This window comes from Puma concolor, chromosome A1 (assembly GCF_028749965.1).
Source record: "Puma concolor isolate L17-30 chromosome A1, mPumCon1.1.hap2, whole genome shotgun sequence".
NCBI classification, from domain to species: domain Eukaryota; kingdom Metazoa; phylum Chordata; class Mammalia; order Carnivora; family Felidae; genus Puma; species Puma concolor.
This window is the reverse complement of record NC_141667.1, coordinates 92,365,891-92,384,524: the sequence shown is the minus strand read 5'-3', so window position 1 is coordinate 92,384,524 and position 18,634 is coordinate 92,365,891. Positions and strand designations below refer to the sequence as shown.

Sequence of the window (18,634 nt, the reverse complement as noted above, 5' to 3'; positions counted from 1 at the left end):
AATGAGAAACCATTTGCTAACTAATGATTGTAAAAGATTTCCTTCCAAGATGATACAAGTTTTTTATTCATTTTCAGTTTGATTAATACATCTTTTTTCTTATTAAAATTTTGTCCATCTATCAATCCATTGATCTATACTGAATGATCTAGAACACTAGTCCTTTCTGATTATGTGTATTGGTTATATATGTTGGTTATCTATGCCTTATTTTTACTCTGTCTTTTGATAAAGGGAGATTTATAATTTTACTATGGACAAAGTTAACAAGTTATCCTTTATAGTTAGGAGTTGTTTTTGGAAAGTGTAATTTAACCAATGCCATTCATTATTAGTATCAGGGACTTGAACTAAAAGCCCTATGTATGTAAAAAGGTATTCTCATAGTGTTAGAGTAGGCAGTTAAATAGTAATGAGCAGTGATGGAACCGGAATATACCTATTACTTATCAAAGGAGAGTGAGGCAAACTGGTGAGGTTGGGAAATCTCTGGGGCCAACAGGTGACTAAGGTCATGTGTATCCTCAAATGATCCTTCCCCCATTATCATATCATTTACATTGCAGTTTTGGAGGATCTCTGCCTCTAAAATCAACATGACAATTCTGATTAATCCAAATAAGGAAAGGGGTTGTACCTGAATTCCTGGAAAAGGCATGCCATTACCAAAAAAGATCCCACCTACTCAATGAATACTTCTCTCCTAATTATTCAAAATACAATAAAAGCTTGGAAACAAGGAATTTCAGGCAATTGTTCCCTCAAGTCTGTCTGGTCTTCTTCTAAGAATGTACATTCACATAAATAAACTTTCTGCTTGTACCACTCATCTGCTATGTCTAGTCTGTCCTTGAATTCATTCTTGTGAGGCACCAAGGGACTTCTGCAGACTCTTTTAGATGGGTCAGGTCAAGTCCTGAGGGCCCAGGTATCCCCAGTAAACCAGGCAACAACAGGTAACTGTTTCTTTGGCTTTCTCCTACTTCATCATTTCTCTTATTCAAATATACTGAACCTTTGTTTTTAGTTAGTAACTTTCGGGGAGTTCTCAACAACAAAAAAGTTTGGTTCTCTTTATCTTAATAATAGATATACAGCTGCCCACAGTGCTACCCAGCTGGACTAAAATTTTCAGCCTCTGCTGCAGTTATATATGACTATATTTTTATGTGGAATGTAAGCAGAAGCAATGTCTACAAACTTGAGGTCTAGTACTTACTTTTAGAGTCTGTCTGCATGATTTTCAACTCCTTTCTTCCTTTTAGGATAGGCAGAACAATCCTAGGGTACCAGGGTTACAAATTACTAATAAGCAGAGATATACTACTGAATTTTCTGGCCTCTTTCAAACTATTAAACATGAGATAACTGAAATTATATGGTTTTAAAGGTATATATTTGAGTCTCACTGTCAGAGACATATAGTATTTAAACTAGTACTTGAATGTTTATAATAAAACTGGTAATTTTACTTTTTTAGCAGGAGGATCTATCCATGTAACCAACATGCATGTTCACCGTATTTAACTTCAGTTAACAGAAAACCAAGGTGTTTTTCAGGAAAAAAATGCAAAAGAAAGTATACTGGATCTCAAGTTAACTGGTTAGACAACCAGTTAATTCATATTAGCCAACTTTAACATGAAATGGTGCAACTATCACCTTATATCTTTCAGAGAATTATTCACAAGGAAAAAAGAATAAACTTCTTTGCAACAGCAGGTATTTTTTTTTCCCCCTCCAACTTTTTTTTTTTTTTTTTTTTTTTTTTTAATTTTTTTTTTTTCTTTTCAACGTTTTTATTTATTTTTGGGACAGAGAGAGACAGAGCATGAACGGGGGAGGGGCAGAGAGAGAGGGAGACACAGAATCGGAAACAGGCTCCAGGCTCTGAGCCGTCAGCCCAGAGCCTGACGCGGGGCTCGAACTCACGGACCGCGAGATCGTGACCTGGCTGAAGTCGGACGCTCAACCGACTGCGCCACCCAGGCGCCCCCCCCCTCCAACTTTTAAGTGGTATTTGAACTGATGGGAAATTTAAAACTGTGCTATGGACTCTATCAAATAAGAAGTTGATGACTAGAAAATATGGTTGTTAAATGTCACATTACTGTCTTCTGACAATCTTCTGCCTTTTGGAGCAAGTTTTATAGCCTTGCTTCACTTGTAAAACAATAGAATGATTATAAATGTGTTAATCTAACATAAAGGATTTTAGGTTACTTTACAAAAATCTGAATAAAGCTTCAAGAACTTCAGTGGCAAAATGCAATGAAAAGTTATAAAACACTGGTGTTACTCTAAAAAGTTTGACATTAAATGTTTTATTGAAATTTTGCTGCTAATCCTTTATGAATTCATATTAAATGAGGAAGCTCTTTTATGCAAGAAAATAACCTACAGCTGTCTTCATATCCTTCCATGAAGCTGTCATTGAAAGGTTACTGATATCTTTCTATTTTACTTCAATGCATGACCAGTGACTACTGAGCTTTCAGTAACATTAAATTAAAAACCTCATAAAAGTTTTAGTCTTCAGAATGCTGATATCTCTCAGTTAATATATGAGAACATCCAGGAGAATATACATGTAAAAGGAGTTAACATAAACTAAAAAGCCTGCTTGAGTAACTAATTTGTCCTTAAGAGACAGTATATTGTTAGTGTCCAAAATCTTCAATATTTTTGAATATTTGAAGTTAGAAATAAGGTAGATAATCAAAAAATAAGCTATTTTGAAGTGTCAATTTTCTGGAAGAAAATACAGGTACATTTGGGGAAAAAAACTTATTAATACCTTCAAGTGGTCTATTTTAAACAAAGAAATTATTTATATTGTATTCAGACTTTATAAGGCTATTTCCATTAATTTTATGTAATATTCTCCTATTATGCCTTAATATTTTACAGGTTATTAAAGAAGCTTTTAACTGAAAACTACAGTTATATTCAATTACATCTTAAAACGTACTATTATGAGTATAATGAACCCACAGATTCAACAATTATCAGCTCATGGCCAAACTTCTTTTACCTATAACCACATAGCCTTCTCCTCCTCTTGTGGACATATACACTGGATTATTCTGAAGCAAATTCCATACATTATATAAGTTTATTCATAATATGTCAATATAAATAAACCTCTAAAACATAAGAACTCATTTATTAATGTATACCATAGTATAATTATCATACATACAAAGCTGAAAACTTCTTAATGTATACTATAGTACAATTACTGTACAAAATTAAAAATTTCTTAGCTTTTAATGAAAACAATTCTTATTTGAATCAGAGTCAAAATAAGGAATAAACATTGAATTTAAGTATGTGTCTTGTTACTTATTTTATATTTGGCCCTATCCCCAAGCTTTTACAATCAGACAAAGGGTCTTGAAACCTCTCAGAATTCCACAAGACTTGGGCTGATGTGAAGGAGTTTTAAAATAAAATTTTTAAATAAATTTTATTATAATATAAAATTAATTCAGAAAAGCATTCACATCTGAAGAGCATACGTTGCTTACTTTTTTTTTTTTTTTGCAAATTGAACACACCTATGAAACCACTATTTTGATCAAGAAACACATTTCCCCATCCCTAGAAGCCCCCTCACAGCTCTCTTAGTGACAGCTCTTCTCATCTCCAAAGGTAACCACCTTCCTGACCTCTAATGCCATGGATGTGCACCCCCTGTTTTTAATTTTAAATTTATCTTCATGGCATCACACAGTAGATACTTTTCTGTATCTGTTTATTTCACCCCAAACCAGGTTCATGTGATTTATACATTTTGTTGTGCACAGGTCTTGTTTAGTTTCATTTTGAAATAGTATTCCACTGAAAAACACATATTATAATTTATCCATTTATCTATTAGTCTAATATTGATAGGCCTTTTGCTGTTTCCAAGACTTCACTATTATAAATATTCCTACTAAGAAAATACATTAATATATCTTTTGTTTCAGGGGTGCCTGGGTGACTCATTCGGTTAAGTGTCTGACTTCAGCTCAGGTCATGATCTCTTGGTTCATGAATTTGCATTGGGCTCTGTACTGACAGCTCAGAGCCTGGAGCCTGCTTGAGATCTGTGTTTCCTTCTCTCTGCCCCTCCATTGCTCATGCTCTTTCTCTCCCTCTCAAAAATAAATAAACATTGAAAAAATTAAAACATATCTTTTATTTCAAACATTTCCATATTTATGTTGGCTATATTCCTAGGAGTCAAAGTGCTAGGTCATAGAGTGAGTTTTCAGCTTTAGTGGTGATCTCCAAACATTTTTCAAAGTAGTTACACCAATTTTTATTCCCACCAACACTTTATTGAGCAGTCCAATTAATTCTCATTCTTGCCTAAAAATCATATTATCAGATTATTAGCCTTTTTACTTTGACCCAGGACTGAATGTTTCTACTACTATCATATTTAGGTTTATTTAAAATTTTTCTACGGCTCTTTAGATTAAGAAATTTATCATCTGTTTATTGGCCATTTGGGAATCAACCTGCATCTTGATATTGCTTAGGGTTCATTTTAACAAGAACATCTCATTGGTACAGTCATGTATTTCCACAAGGTGGCACATAACATCTACATATCTTCCTTTTTATATATTGATGGACTTGATAAGCATTGCCTAAAATCATTATTCTATTAGATGTTGGCAAAATATGATGTTCAGAATCATTTATCCTTCACTTTTATTTGGAACACTTCTTTAGAGAAACTTAAACTTTCCTTCATCAATTATTTGATTTTCATGAGATGTTGTTCAAGTAGGAACTGGAGGTTAAAAAAAGAGTATCATTATTATTTGCTACTTTTCAAAATAGTAAGGTATTAAATTCTCAAGTTCTTGCCAACTTAGGAGACCTGCATTCCACTTTATTTTTCTCTAGGCCTACAAGACTGAAAATATCACCATTTCCTATCTTCCCTAGCATCTTACAAAGAGGAACTATTAATGAATTCTGACATATTTGATATACTTCAAATCACTGAAATTATTACTTTTATTGATGTTTAGGTCAGTCTGACATGACCTTAGTAGTCTTTGTAATCTCGACTGTTTTCTGCATGACAAGGTATTACAGGCTCACCCTATAAAACTCTTGTTCCAATTTTGGGATAAAAAACATCCCCCGTCAAAAAGCCCTGTTTCCTTTTAGTTATAGGTTACACCTGATGCTAAAAGTACTCATCGTAAAGGCTTTAGTCATTGTTTCTAGGTCTGTTTGTTGAGTAGAAATGAGAATTATTAGTCCATTATTTTTTTTTTTTTGGTAAGAGAAAATACATTATGGGCTCATCGTGACATTTCCAAAACAAATTTACATTTCAGTTATTTCATTTACATTCAGGGTTTTTTTGTTATGTTGACAATTTTGGGTATTGTCAACACTAACATAATTGCATTATCCTAATATAAAATCACTTGCAAGATGGTGGCGTAGGAAGACACTGGGCTCACCGCGTGTCCTGCTGATCACTTAGATTCCACCTACACCTACCTGCCTAAATAACCCAGAAAATCGCCAGAGGATTAGCAGAACGGAGTCGCCGGAGCCAAGCGCAGACGAGAGGCCCACAGAAGAGGGTAGGAAGGGCAGCGAGGCGGTGCGCGCTCCACGGACTGGCGGGAGGGAGCCAGGGCGGAGGGGCGGCTCGCCGGCCAAGCAGAGCCCCCGAGTCTGGCTTGCAAAAAGCGGAGGGGCCTGACGGACTGTGTTCCCACAGCAAGCGTGACTTAGCGGCTGGGAGGTCATAAGTGAACAGCTCTGCTCAGAAAGCGGGAAGGCTGGAGGACAAAGGGAAGGAGAGCTGCTGAGCCCCCTGACGACAGAGCTCAGTTTGGTGGGGAACAAAGGCGCTCGCCAGCGCCATCTCCCCCGCCCATCCCCCAGCCAAAATCCCAAAGAGAACCGGTTCCTGCCAGGGAACTTGCTCCTTCCGCACAAACACCCAACTCTGCGCTTCTGCGGAGCCAAACCTCCGGCAGCGGATCTGACTCCCTCCTGCTGCCACAGGGCCCCTCCTGAAGTGGATCACCTAAGGAGAAGCAAGCTAAGCCTGCCCCTCCTGCCCCTGTGCACCTTGCCTACCCACCCCAGCTAAGACGCCAGATCCCCAGCATCACAAGCCTGGTAGTGTGCAAGTAGCCCAGACAGGCCACCCCACCCCACAGTGAATCCCGCCCCTAGGAGAGGGGAAGAGAAGGCACACACCAGTCTGACTGTGGCCCCAGCGGTGGGCTGGGGGCAGACATCAGGTCTGACTGCGGCCCCGCCCACCAACTCCAGTTATACACCACAGCACAGGGGAAGTGCCCTGCAGGTCCTCACCATGCCAGGGACTATCCAAAATGACCAAGCGGAAGAATTCCCCTCAGAAGAATCTCCAGGAAATAACAACAGCTAATGAGCTGATCAAAAAGGATTTAAATAATATAACAGAAAGTGAATTTAGAATAATAGTCATAAAATTAATCGCTGGGCTTGAAAACAGTATAGCTGACAGCAGAGAATCTCTTGCTACAGAGGTCAAGGGACTAAGGAACAGTCACGAGGAGCTGAAAAACGCTTTAAACGAAATGCATAACAAAATGGAAACCACCACGGCTCGGATTGAAGAGGCAGAGGAGAGAATAGGTGAACTAGAAGATAAAGTTATGGAAAAAGAGGAAGCTGAGAAAAAGAGAGATAAAAAAATCCAGGAGTATGAGGGGAAAATTAGAGAACTAAGTGATACACTAAAAAGAAATAATATACGCATAATTGGTATCCCAGAGGAGGAAGAGAGAGGGAAAGGTGCTGAAGGGGTACTTGAAGAAATAATAGCTGAGAACTTCCCTGAACTGGGGAAGGAAAAAGGCATTGAAATCCAAGAGGCACAGAGAACTCCCTTCAGACGTAACTTGAATCGATCTTCTGCACGACATATCATAGTGAAACTGGCAAAATACAAGGATAAAGAGAAAATTCTGAAAGCAGCAAGGGGTAAACGTGCCCTCACATATAAAGGGAGACCAATAAGACTCCTGACTGATCTCTCTTTTGAAACTTGGCGGGCCAGAAAGAATTGGCACGATATTTTCAGTGTGCTAGACAGAAAAAATATGCAGCCGAGAATCCTTTATCCAGCAAGTCTGTGATTTAGAATAGAAGGAGAGATAAAGGTCTTCCCAAACAAACAAAAACTGAAGGAATTTGTCACCACTAAACCAGCCCTCCAAGAGATCCTAAGGGGGACCCTGTGAGACAAAGTACCAGAGACATCGCTACAAGCATAAAACATACAGACATCACAATGACTCTAAACCCATATCTTTCTATAATAACACTGAATGTAAATGGATTAAATGCGCCAACCAAAAGACATAGGGTATCAGAATGGATAAAAAAATCAAGACCCATCTATTTGCTGTCTACAAGAGACTCATTTTAGACCTGAGGACACCTTTAGATTGAGAGTGAGGGGATGGAGAATTATTTATCGTGCTACTGGAAGCCAAAAGAAAGCTGGAGTAGCCATCCTTATATCAGACAAACTAGACTTTAAATTAAAGGCTGTAACAAGAGATGAAGAAGGACATTATATAATAGTGACAGGGTCTATCCATCAGGAAGAGCTAACAATTATAAATGTCTATGCGCCGAATACCGGAGCGCCCAAATATATAAAACAATTACTCATAAACATAAGCAACCTTATTGAGAAGAATGTGGTAATTGCAGGGGACTTTAACACTCCACTTACAGAAATGGATAGATCATCTAGACACACGGTCAATAAAGAAACAAGGGCCCTGAATGAGACATTGGATCAGATGGACTTGACAGATATATTTAGAACTCTGCATCCCAAAGCAACAGAATATACTTTCTTCTCGAGTGCACATGGAACATTCTCCAAGATAGATCATATACTGGGTCACAAAACAGCCCTTCATAAGTATACAAGAATTGAAATCATACCATGCATACTTTCAGACCACAATGCTATGAAGCTTGAAATCAACCACAGAAAAAAGTCTGGAAAACCTCCAAAAGCATGGAGGTTAAAGAACACCCTACTAACGAATGAGTGGGTCAACCAGGCAATTAGAGAAGAAATTAAAAAATATATGGAAACAAACGAAAATGAAAATACAACAATCCAAACGCTTTGGGACGCAGCAAAGGCAGTCCTGAGAGGAAAATACATTGCAATCCAGGCCTATCTCAAGAAACAAGAAAAATCCCAAATACAAAATCTAACAGCACACCTAAAGGAACTAAAAGCAGAACAGCAAAGGCAGCCTAAACCCAGCAGAAGAAGAGAAATAATAAAGATCAGAGCAGAAATAAACAATATAGAATCTAAAAAAACTGTAGAGCAGATCAACGAAACCAAGAGTTGGTTTTTTGAAAAAATAAACAAAATTGACAAACCTCTAGCCAGGCTTCTCAAAAAGAAAAGGGAGATGACCCAAATAGATAAAATCATGAATGAAAATGGAATTATTACAACCAATCCCTCAGAGATACAAACAATTATCAGGCAATACTATGAAAAATTATATGCCAACAAATTGGACAACCTGGAACAAATGGACAAATTCCTGAACACCCACACTCTTCCAAAACTCAATCAGGAGGAAATAGAAAGCTTGAACAGACCCATCACCAGGGAAGAAATTGAATCGGTTATCAAAAATCTCCTAACAAATAAGAGTCCAGGACCAGATGGCTTCCCAGGGGAGTTCTACCAGACGTTTAAAGCAGAGATAATACCTATCCTTCTCAAGCTATTCCAAGAAATAGAAAGGGAAGGAAAACTTCCAGACTCATTCTATGAAGCCAGTATTACTTTGATTCCTAAACCAGACAGAGACCCAGTAAAAAAAGAGAATACAGGCCAATATCCCTGATGAATATGGATGCTAAAATTCTCAATAAGATACTAGCAAATCGAATTCAACGGCATATAAAAAGAATTATTCACCATGATCAAGTGGGATTCATTCCTGGGCTGCAGGGCTGGTTCAACATTCGCAAATCAATCAACGTGATACATCACATTAACCAAAAAAAAGAGAGAAACCATATGATCCTGTCAATCGATGCAGAAAAGGCCTTTGACAAAATCCAGCACCCTTTCTTAATAAAAGCCCTTGAGAAAGTCGGGATAGAAGGAACATACTTAAACATCATAAAAGCCATTTATGAAAAGCCCACAGATAACATCATCCTCAACGGGGAAAAACTGAGAGCTTTTTCCCTGAGATCAGGAACACGACAGGGATGCCCACTCTCACTGCTGTTGTTTAACATAGTGCTGGAAGTTCTAGCATCAGCAATCAGACAACAAAAGGAAACCAAAGGCATCAAAATTGGCAAAGATGGAGTCAAGCTTTCGCTTTTTGCAGATGACATGATATTATACATGGAAAATCCGATAGACTCCACCAAAAGTCTGCTAGAACTGATACATGAATTCAGCAAAGTTGCAGGATACAAAATCAATGTACAGAAATCAGTTGCATTCTTATACATTAACAATGAAGCAACAGAAAGACAAGTAAAGAAACTGATCCCATTCACAATTGCACCAAGAAGCATAAAATACCTAGGAATAAATCTAACCAAAGATGTAAAGGATCTGTATGCTGAAAACTATAGAAAGCTTATGAAGGTAATTGAAGAAGATTTAAAGAAATGGAAAGACATTCCCTGCTCATGGATTGGAAGAATAAATATTGTCAAAATGTCAATACTACCCAAAGCTATCTACACATTCAATGCAATCCCAAGCAAAATTGCACTAGCATTCTTCTCGAAACTAGAACAAGCAATCCTAAAATTCATATAGAACCACAAAAGGCCCCGAATAGCCAAAGGAATTTTGAAGAAGAAGACCAAAGCAGGAGGCATCAACAATCCCAGACTTTAGCCTCTATACAAAGCTGTCATCATCAAGACAGCATGGTATTGGCACAAAAACAGACACATACACCAATGGAATAGAATAGAAACCCCAGAACTAGACCCACAAACGTATGGCCAACTCATCTTTGACAAAGCAGGAAAGAACATCCAATGGAAAAAAGACAGTCTCTTTAACAAATGGTGCTGGGAGAACTGGACAGCAACATGCAGAAGGTTGAAACTAGACCACTTTCTCACACCATTCACAAAAATAAACTCCAAATGGATAAAGGACCTGAATGTGAGACAGGAAACCATCAAAACCTTAGAGGAGAAAGCAGGAAAAGACCTCTCTGACCTCAGCCGTAGCAATCTCTTACTCGACACATCCCCAAAGGCAAGGGAATTAAAAGCAAAAGTGAATTCCTGGGACCTTATGAAGATAAAAAGCTTCTGCACAGCAAAGGAAACAACCAACACAACTAAAAGGCAACCAACGGAATGGGAAAAGATATTTGCAAATGACATATCGGACAAAGGGCTAGTATCCAAAATCTATAAAGAGCTCACCAAACTCCACACCCGAAAAGCAAATAACCCAGTGAAGAAATGGGCAGAAAACATGAATAGACACTTCTCTAAAGAAGACATCCGGATGGCCAACAGGCACATGAAAAGATGTTCAGCGTCGCTCCTTATCAGGGAAATACAAATCAAAACCACACTCAGGTATCACCTCACGCCAGTCAGAGTGGCCAAAATGAACAAATCAGGAGACTATAGATGCTGGAGAGGATGTGGAGAAACGGGAACCCTCCTGCACTGTTGGTGGGAATGCAAATTGGTGCAGCCGCTCTGGAAAGCAGTGTGGAGGTTCCTCAGAAAATTAAAAATAGACCTACCCTATGACCCAGCAGTAGCACTGCTGGAATTTATCCAAGGGACACAGGAGTACTGATGCATAGGGGCACTTGTACCCCAATGTTCATAGCAGCACTCTCAACAATAGCCAAATTATGGAAAGAGCCTAAATGTCCATCAACTGATGAATGGATAAAGAAATTGTGGTTTATATACACAATGGAATACTACGTGGCAATGAGAAAAAATGAAATATGGCCTTTTGTAGCAACGTGGATGGAACTGGAGAGTGTGATGCTAAGTGAAATAAGCCATACAGAGAAAGACAGATACCATATGGTTTCACTCTTATGTGGATCCTGAGAAACTTAACACGAACCCATGGGGGAGGGGAAGGAAAAAAAAAAAAAAAAGAGGTTAGAGTGGGAGAGAGCCAAAGCATAAGAGACTGTTGAGAACTGAGAACACACTAATGGTTGATGGGGGGTGGGAGGGAGGAGAGGGTGGGTGATGGGTATTGAGGAGGGCACCTTTTGGGATGAGCACTGGGTGTTGTATGGAAACCAATTTGACAATAAATTTCATATATAAATAAAAAAATAAAATAAAATCACTTGTAATACTTTGTGTGTGTGTGTGTGTGTGTGTGTGTGTGTGTGTGTGTGTGTAAGGTTAAATTAAAATTTCATGGGCATATAGAAAAATGGACTCCAAAGATGTCTGTGCTCTGTTCTATAAAAACTTGTCTGTGACCATGTTACCTTCCATGACAAAAGAGATGCTGCAGAAGACAATATTCTGGATCATTCAGATGGACCATATGGTGCCTTAACAATAGAACATTTTTAGTTGGGTCAGATTGATGAAATAGAAGACAGAGGAATGACACATGACAAGGACTTGATCTGCTACTGTTATCTTTGAAGAGAGAAGAAGGAGGACATGAGTCAGGGCATGCAGAAGTCTGTAGAATATATGAACAAACCTAAGTTTACAGTCATCAAGAAAACAAGGACTTCAATCACGCAAGCAGCAGAAACTAAATTTTGCCATAAAGTTCGATGAGCAAGAAAATAGATTCTCCCCTTGGGCAACCTGGTTTTAGTCCAGTGACACACATACTGGACTTCTAACCTACAGAACTGTTAAGATAATAAATCTGAATTGTTTTAAGCCACTAATTTAATGGTCATTTATTATGGTGGCAATAAAAAACTACTATAGTTAACTTCAATTTTTTTCTTTCTCCTTTTGGGATTTTTTTTCCATTTTGATTTTATGTACTTTGTTTTATGTAAAATGTTCAGAAGGTTACAACATAAAACAACATATTCATAGTGAAGTTTGGTTTCTCCATCCCTTCCACCCTTCCTTTTCTTTTTTACATCCTTAAAAATTTACATTTTAGCTTTCCAGAGTCATATTCACTCAAGTAAGAATACATGAACATTAATATTCCTATCCTTAAATTTTCATTTTTTATTTTACTTATTAAAATAACATATTCTAAAATTGGCAATTTTGGTGTACAGTTTTATGAATTTTAATACATGAATACATTCATTTAACCACTTTCACAATTAAGATACACATTGGTTCATGGTATCACTCGCAAAACTTTGTGCTAGTCACAACAACATCCTCTCTCCATCCATAACCCTAGTAACTGCTGATTTGTCCTCCTTCACTATATGTTTGTCTTTCAGAAAATGGAATAGCTACTTTCACTTAGTATGTAGTCAAACATCCAACTATTCTCACGACCAAAAGTCATATTCATGGGGGTTCATCTGAGAGAAATAAAATCATATCTCTAAAAGCTTTGTAGAAAATTACTCATATTAGCCAATAATCAAAAACAACTCCAATAGTAGGCAAAAGAATAAAAAATCAAATTGTGTTATATTCATAGAATTGAATACCATAGTTCAATAAAAGGAATGGACTACTCATGTAACAATAATGTAAATATGTCAACATGTTAAATGAAAAAAGCCAGGAAAAAAGTTAACATACTGATAGATTTCTATATATTGCTAGCATACACACACACAAGCAAAATTATTCTATGGATATAGAAATAAGCCCAGTAAGAATAGTGATTGCACTTTGGATGGAGGACTGAACTGGAAAGGAACGTAAGGAAGTTGCTTGAATTGATGAAAACATTCTATACTTTGACTGAGATGTCTTTAGAAAGTTGAAAAAGTTTCTCAAAATTGACCCAAATGTGCATATAACTTTTTTGGAATTCGCTATATGTAAATTACCACCTTTGTATCAAATAAAGAACTTCAAAAGAAGAAAAAACAGAACATGTCTGAGAAATTTCCAAAAATGATGATAGATGTGAAGGCACAGACAGAGAAAAATCCTAAATGCAGAGAACAAAAGGGATATTACCTTCATAGGAAGAACATCAAGACTGATAACTGACTTTTTAACAGAAATGATGAAAACCAAAAGTCAAGCATGCTGGCATGCTTAGAAACTGGAAGCAAATAGCCACAATTCTAAAACATTAAATATTTTTAAAATCTGAATGAAATTAAAATTAAAAAATCAAATAAAAACTAGAGATATGTTGTCAATAGAACTACAGATAAAGGAAAAATATTCATGAATAAACCCATGAGAATCCAGGCAGAAATAAAGCGCCAAGTGAAAACATAAATACATTTTGACTATGGTCTTTTTTTTTTAATTTAAATACATGGCAACAATAACCAGTGTTGGGGCTAAGTATTTTCTTTTCTAGTGTTATGAAATAGAGAGCACTGATACAAAGCCAAATAAATCTGAATACTCTTATGTATCTTAACTAAATTCAGTTACTAACATCCCCAAAAGCAGGATTAATTGGCTTCAAAAAGTATTTTTCCAAATATTTAAGAGAGGAGGGAAAAAAAAACAAACCAGAAACAAAAAAGACAAACAATAAGCTCACACAAATTCGCCAGAGAATTTTTTTGAAGGCAAAACTTGAGTAGCACTTCACAAATGTGGCTATCCAAATGTCTCAGAGGGCCATGGATAGGGTATCTGACTTTATTAGACATAAGGGAAATTCTAATTAAAATCAAAATATTATACTACTACTGATCCATGAAATGCATAATATGAAAAAGATAATACCAAATTCTGGTAAGGATATGGAGCATCTGGAACTCATACACTCTTCATATGTAAAATGGAACAAACTCTTTGGAAAACTATCTTGCTAGTTTATGTTACTGCTAAATATATAGATGCCTTATAACCTAGCCATTACACTCCTAGTTATATATCCAATGGAAATGTACACTAATGCCCACCAAAAGAAATGTATATGTTTTTAATAGATAAAAAAGGGAACAATCAAATTACCCAACATCAACATATTTATCAATCATAGAATTGGCAATTTGTCATACAGTTATTGTGGTACATTCTATCAAAAAAGTACTATTCATCAATAAGACTAAATCAATTTTCCCCACACATAAAACCTTGGATGACTCTCACAAATGAAATATGAAGCAAACAAAGCTACTCACAAAAGACAAGAATCCATGTGTATCAACTTGCAAATAGGCAAGACCCTCTTATTAGAAACCAGGTGAGTGATTATTCTTAGATGAACAGTGAACAGGAGGGGTCATGAAGGAAATTTCTGAGATTCTGTTTTTACTTATTCTGTTCTTTGTCTTTAGTTTAAGTACTGATTATGCAATGCTTTCCCTTTATGAAAATTCAGGGAAAAATACATAAAGATTTTCTATATGTAGGTTATGCTATTAAAATTTTTACCTTCAAAAAATTTTTAATGTTTATTTTTGAGTGACAGAGAGAGAGAGACAGTGCACAAGCAGAGAGAGAGGGAGACACAGAATCTGAAGCAGGTTCCAGGCTCCGAGCTCTCAGCACAGTGCCTGATGCGGGGCTTGAACTCAAAAGCTGTGAGATCATGACCTGAGCCAAAGTCAGATGCTTAACCGACTGAGCCACCCAGGTGCCCCTAAAATATTTACCTTAAAAGAAATAAATTTTATTTATACCTATCAAGTTCTCTCAAAAATATTAGCTTTTCTTTCTCTGTATAAATATATTGTTTCATCAGACAACTCCAAAATGGTTATAGGACGTTGTATTCTTGATACTTTAAAATTATTTTTAAATGTTTATATATTCTCTTAGTTTTTAATAAAAAACTTATATCAAACTTTACAATAACTATAAAGTTATACTAACCATCATACTGGATTCTATTCATTGTGCTTTCACATATCCTCACACACTCACACACCATATACACATGAACACACTCCCAATGTGTGGGAGATATGCTACATATCAAACAATATCAATAATCCACAAAACTGTATTTCAATAAAACAAATTTGTTACTTATTTTTAATTCCTTGTAAATTTATTTCTGATCACTCAGTACATAATTCTTACAGCTTTTATAGTAAAAGAATATAAATCCTGATAACTTTCTTCTCTGGTTATAAAGTAGTGAACATTAAAATTTGCATAAAACAGGCTATAATAATGTTTTATTATTTTGAATATATTTCTGAGGTTGAAGAAATTGGAAAATCAAGGTCAATGTAGTTATCTGACTTCATATCTGAAGACATAAAATTTTTTAAGTGAAAATTATTTTAAAGATTTATATTTTCAACACTATAGCTTAATCATTAAACACTGCTGAATCAAATAAAAATATTCTCCAAATATCAAAGTTATCTCTTAAATCAATCTAATATGTATATATACACGTGCATGAATGTGTATACATGCATATGTAAGTGAAAAGAGATTGTGTGTGCGTGTGTGTGTGTGTGTGTGTGTGTGTGTGTGTGTTTATAAAATCACAACTGGGCTAAATAAATTCTATTCTTCAATCACCAGTTATAAAAGCTTAAAAAAATTCTGCTTGTTTTTAAACTTGACACACATGGAATGATACATACTCCCTTCTCTGTTATTGAATGTTTGTTTAGTATTTTGCTTGTGAGAATCATTGATATTTTTGTTTGTAGCATTATTTATTTCTTTCATCTTGAAGTATAGCATTCCTTATATAAATACACTACAACTTATGTATCAATTCTCAAGTATGATCCTTCCATTTTGCAGTTTTTTCCTGGCTCTTCATTATTGCTTTATATTTTTTTGTTTTCACATTAAGCTATTATAAACTGGTAACACTGATGAAGTATTTCTTCCATAAAACTATAACCACATATTCCCAGACATGGTAAGTATATGACTGTGTGAACATTAATACTCATCATCACTGTATCAATTACATATTAAAAGAAAGTATCAAGAATTAAAATACTTAGTCACACAGTTCAAAGGCATATAAAATAATAAAAGTTTGTTAAACTTATTAACAGAAACCCAGTTCTTTTATACAAAGGAGATTTGGAGAAACGAAAAAAAAATACACTTTACACAAAAATATTTGGTAAGTAACAAACACTAAATACGTACCGGAAAAATATAGGATTTTCAGAAATTTGATGACTATTAATTTTTTTACAATAACAAAGAATCGTTATCTTTTAAAAACTGTTAACTAGGCCAAAGGACACATTCTCTGAATCCTCCACAAAACAAAGGCAACATTTTACTCACAGTATTAATTAGCTTCAGTATCATTCTTTTTTTCTTTTTTTACACCCTCTCTGTTAAATTGTGCCCCAAAGTGCAAACATTAAGGCTTTGTTTTCCTTTCTGGATATAGTAAAGGCATGTGCTCTGTACAATGTAGATATGCCATAAGCTTTCAAACAGGTGTTTATTTATTTTTTTAACGGAGGATCCACAAACTAAGATCTATAGAAAGATACTAAGTAATCACTGTGCACCTTGATAAAAATCAACAAAACAATGTTTGTACCAACCTGATATATACTGGAGCAGACGTGGTAAATGTAAATAAAATGTGAGCAAATCAATAGATGTCACTTTCAATGAAAAAGATCTCAAGTGTTGTTCACAGTTCTTGGGGTCTTAATTGTATATAACACTAAAAGTATGCAGTATTGTGCTTCTTATTTTGTCACCTAATCTAAATTTCATGTACATTCACGAGTGTTTCATATACATTCATGAGTGTTTACAAACTACCTACATTGCTACCCGTATTCTTTGTTCCCTAGGTACAACAGAATAAATGTTCCTGAGTCAATCAAAAGTCAAACCTATAACTCACAGTTGGAATCTTACTCCATTTTGACTTTTTAGACTTAGATATAACAGTCACTTATCTTTTTCCCTTTCTATCACCAATATCTCCCTCTCTCCTAGACTGTACTCATCAGGAATATAAACATACTATAGAAACACCCACAATTCAAGATCCAGTGCTCCAATAGGCTATCGATCTGTTTTGAGATTTATATATATATAAAGAAAGAGAGGGGGATGAAGAGAGAGATTTAATATCCATGAGAAAATTTTGAACAAGTTCTACAACTGATGTTTATACTTTCTCAGTGTCTGTTCACTTTAGAATCTAAATGAATCTCAATCCCATTCTCAACTTCTTCATCAAAACACTGCTACATCATGGTCTTTGACAATCTCTTTGTAGCCATAGCCACTATCCACCTCTTTTCCTTCATATTATTTGAGGTTTTAGTAGCTGTTATTCTAACACCCCTTAAAATATATCCTCTCTTAATTCTGAGAAACAGCCCTTTCCTTATCTGCTTACTACTTCTACTCCTAATTTTCATTTTCATATCTTCATTCTCACTATTCCATTCTTCTGCAATGTCAAATTTTCTGTTAATGTCATCTATGGCATTTATCATATCAGATACTACACTTTCCTGAGAATTTGATATATATATTTTAAATATCTTCCATATCCCTGCTTATAATAATTTCCTCTGTTTGCACATGTGTAATAGTTATAACCGCTTTAATGTCCTAGTCAACTAATTCTATCATTTGTGTTATTTGAATCAATTTTAATTGACTCTTCATTATAAGCTGTTTCCTGTCTCCATGGCAATTGATTTTTTTTTAAATTTGATGTCAAACATTGTAAATTACATGTTTTAATGCGCTAGATAGTTTTCATTACTATGCATATCTCCTCAACTTAGTTTGGGAAGTATTTAAGTTACTTTTAAACAGTTGGATTATTTGGTTCTTTCAAGCTCTGTTAGACAGGGCCAGAATAACATTCAATCTAGGGTTAGTTTTGTCTCACTAGTAAGTTAAAACCTTATGCTGCATGTCTAGTGAATTCCAGAATTTTCTACTTTCGCTTGTATGATGATAATTTATTTCAAGCCTGGTGTAAAATCCCTTTGCTGTCACTTGTAATCCTTCCAGGTAGTTCCTTCTCTAGCCTCAAGTAGTTTTCCTTAAATAGATGTACTGGTATACCCGTAAGAATACTCAGCAGCCTCTCTGCAGATCTCTGGAAATACTTTCCATGCAGCTCTCTCCTTCCTGATACTCTACCTTAAGAACTCTAGTTTCAGTCTCCCCAGATCCTCAGCTCTGTCTGTTCAACTCAAGGTATCTGCCAGGCTCTTTCAGGTTTCCCAATACTTATTACATCCTGGAAACTCTCTCCTGGTAGGAAGCTGTGACAATAGTAGGGTTTATGTATTTTGTTCCCTAATTCTTACAGGCCATTTACCTTTATTTATTAATCTTTAAATGATTTTTTTTCATTTATTTTTCAGACAGAGAGAGACAGAGCATGAGTGGGAGAGGGGCAGAGAGAGAGGGAGACACAGAATCCTTTGCAGGCTCCAGGCCCTGAGCTGTCAGCACAGAGCCCAAGATGTGGGACTGAAACCCATAAACCATTAGATCATGACTCAGGCTGAAGATGGACACTTAA

The 18,634-nt window shown here is 35.9% G+C and overlaps 1 long non-coding RNA gene across 1 annotated transcript in view; it reads right to left on the bottom strand.

Annotated features, from left to right (window-relative positions):
* Nucleotides 1-461: 461 nt before the first annotated feature.
* Nucleotides 462-18,634, bottom strand: part of LOC147584305 (uncharacterized) — a 36,252-nt gene continuing 18,079 nt past the window's right edge. Inside the window, exons 2-3 of the long non-coding RNA XR_015255327.1 lie at nucleotides 1,220-1,281; nucleotides 462-585 (exon numbers count right to left, since the gene is read on the bottom strand). This is a non-coding gene — a long non-coding RNA (uncharacterized LOC147584305). The remainder of the gene's footprint in view (nucleotides 586-1,219; nucleotides 1,282-18,634) is intronic.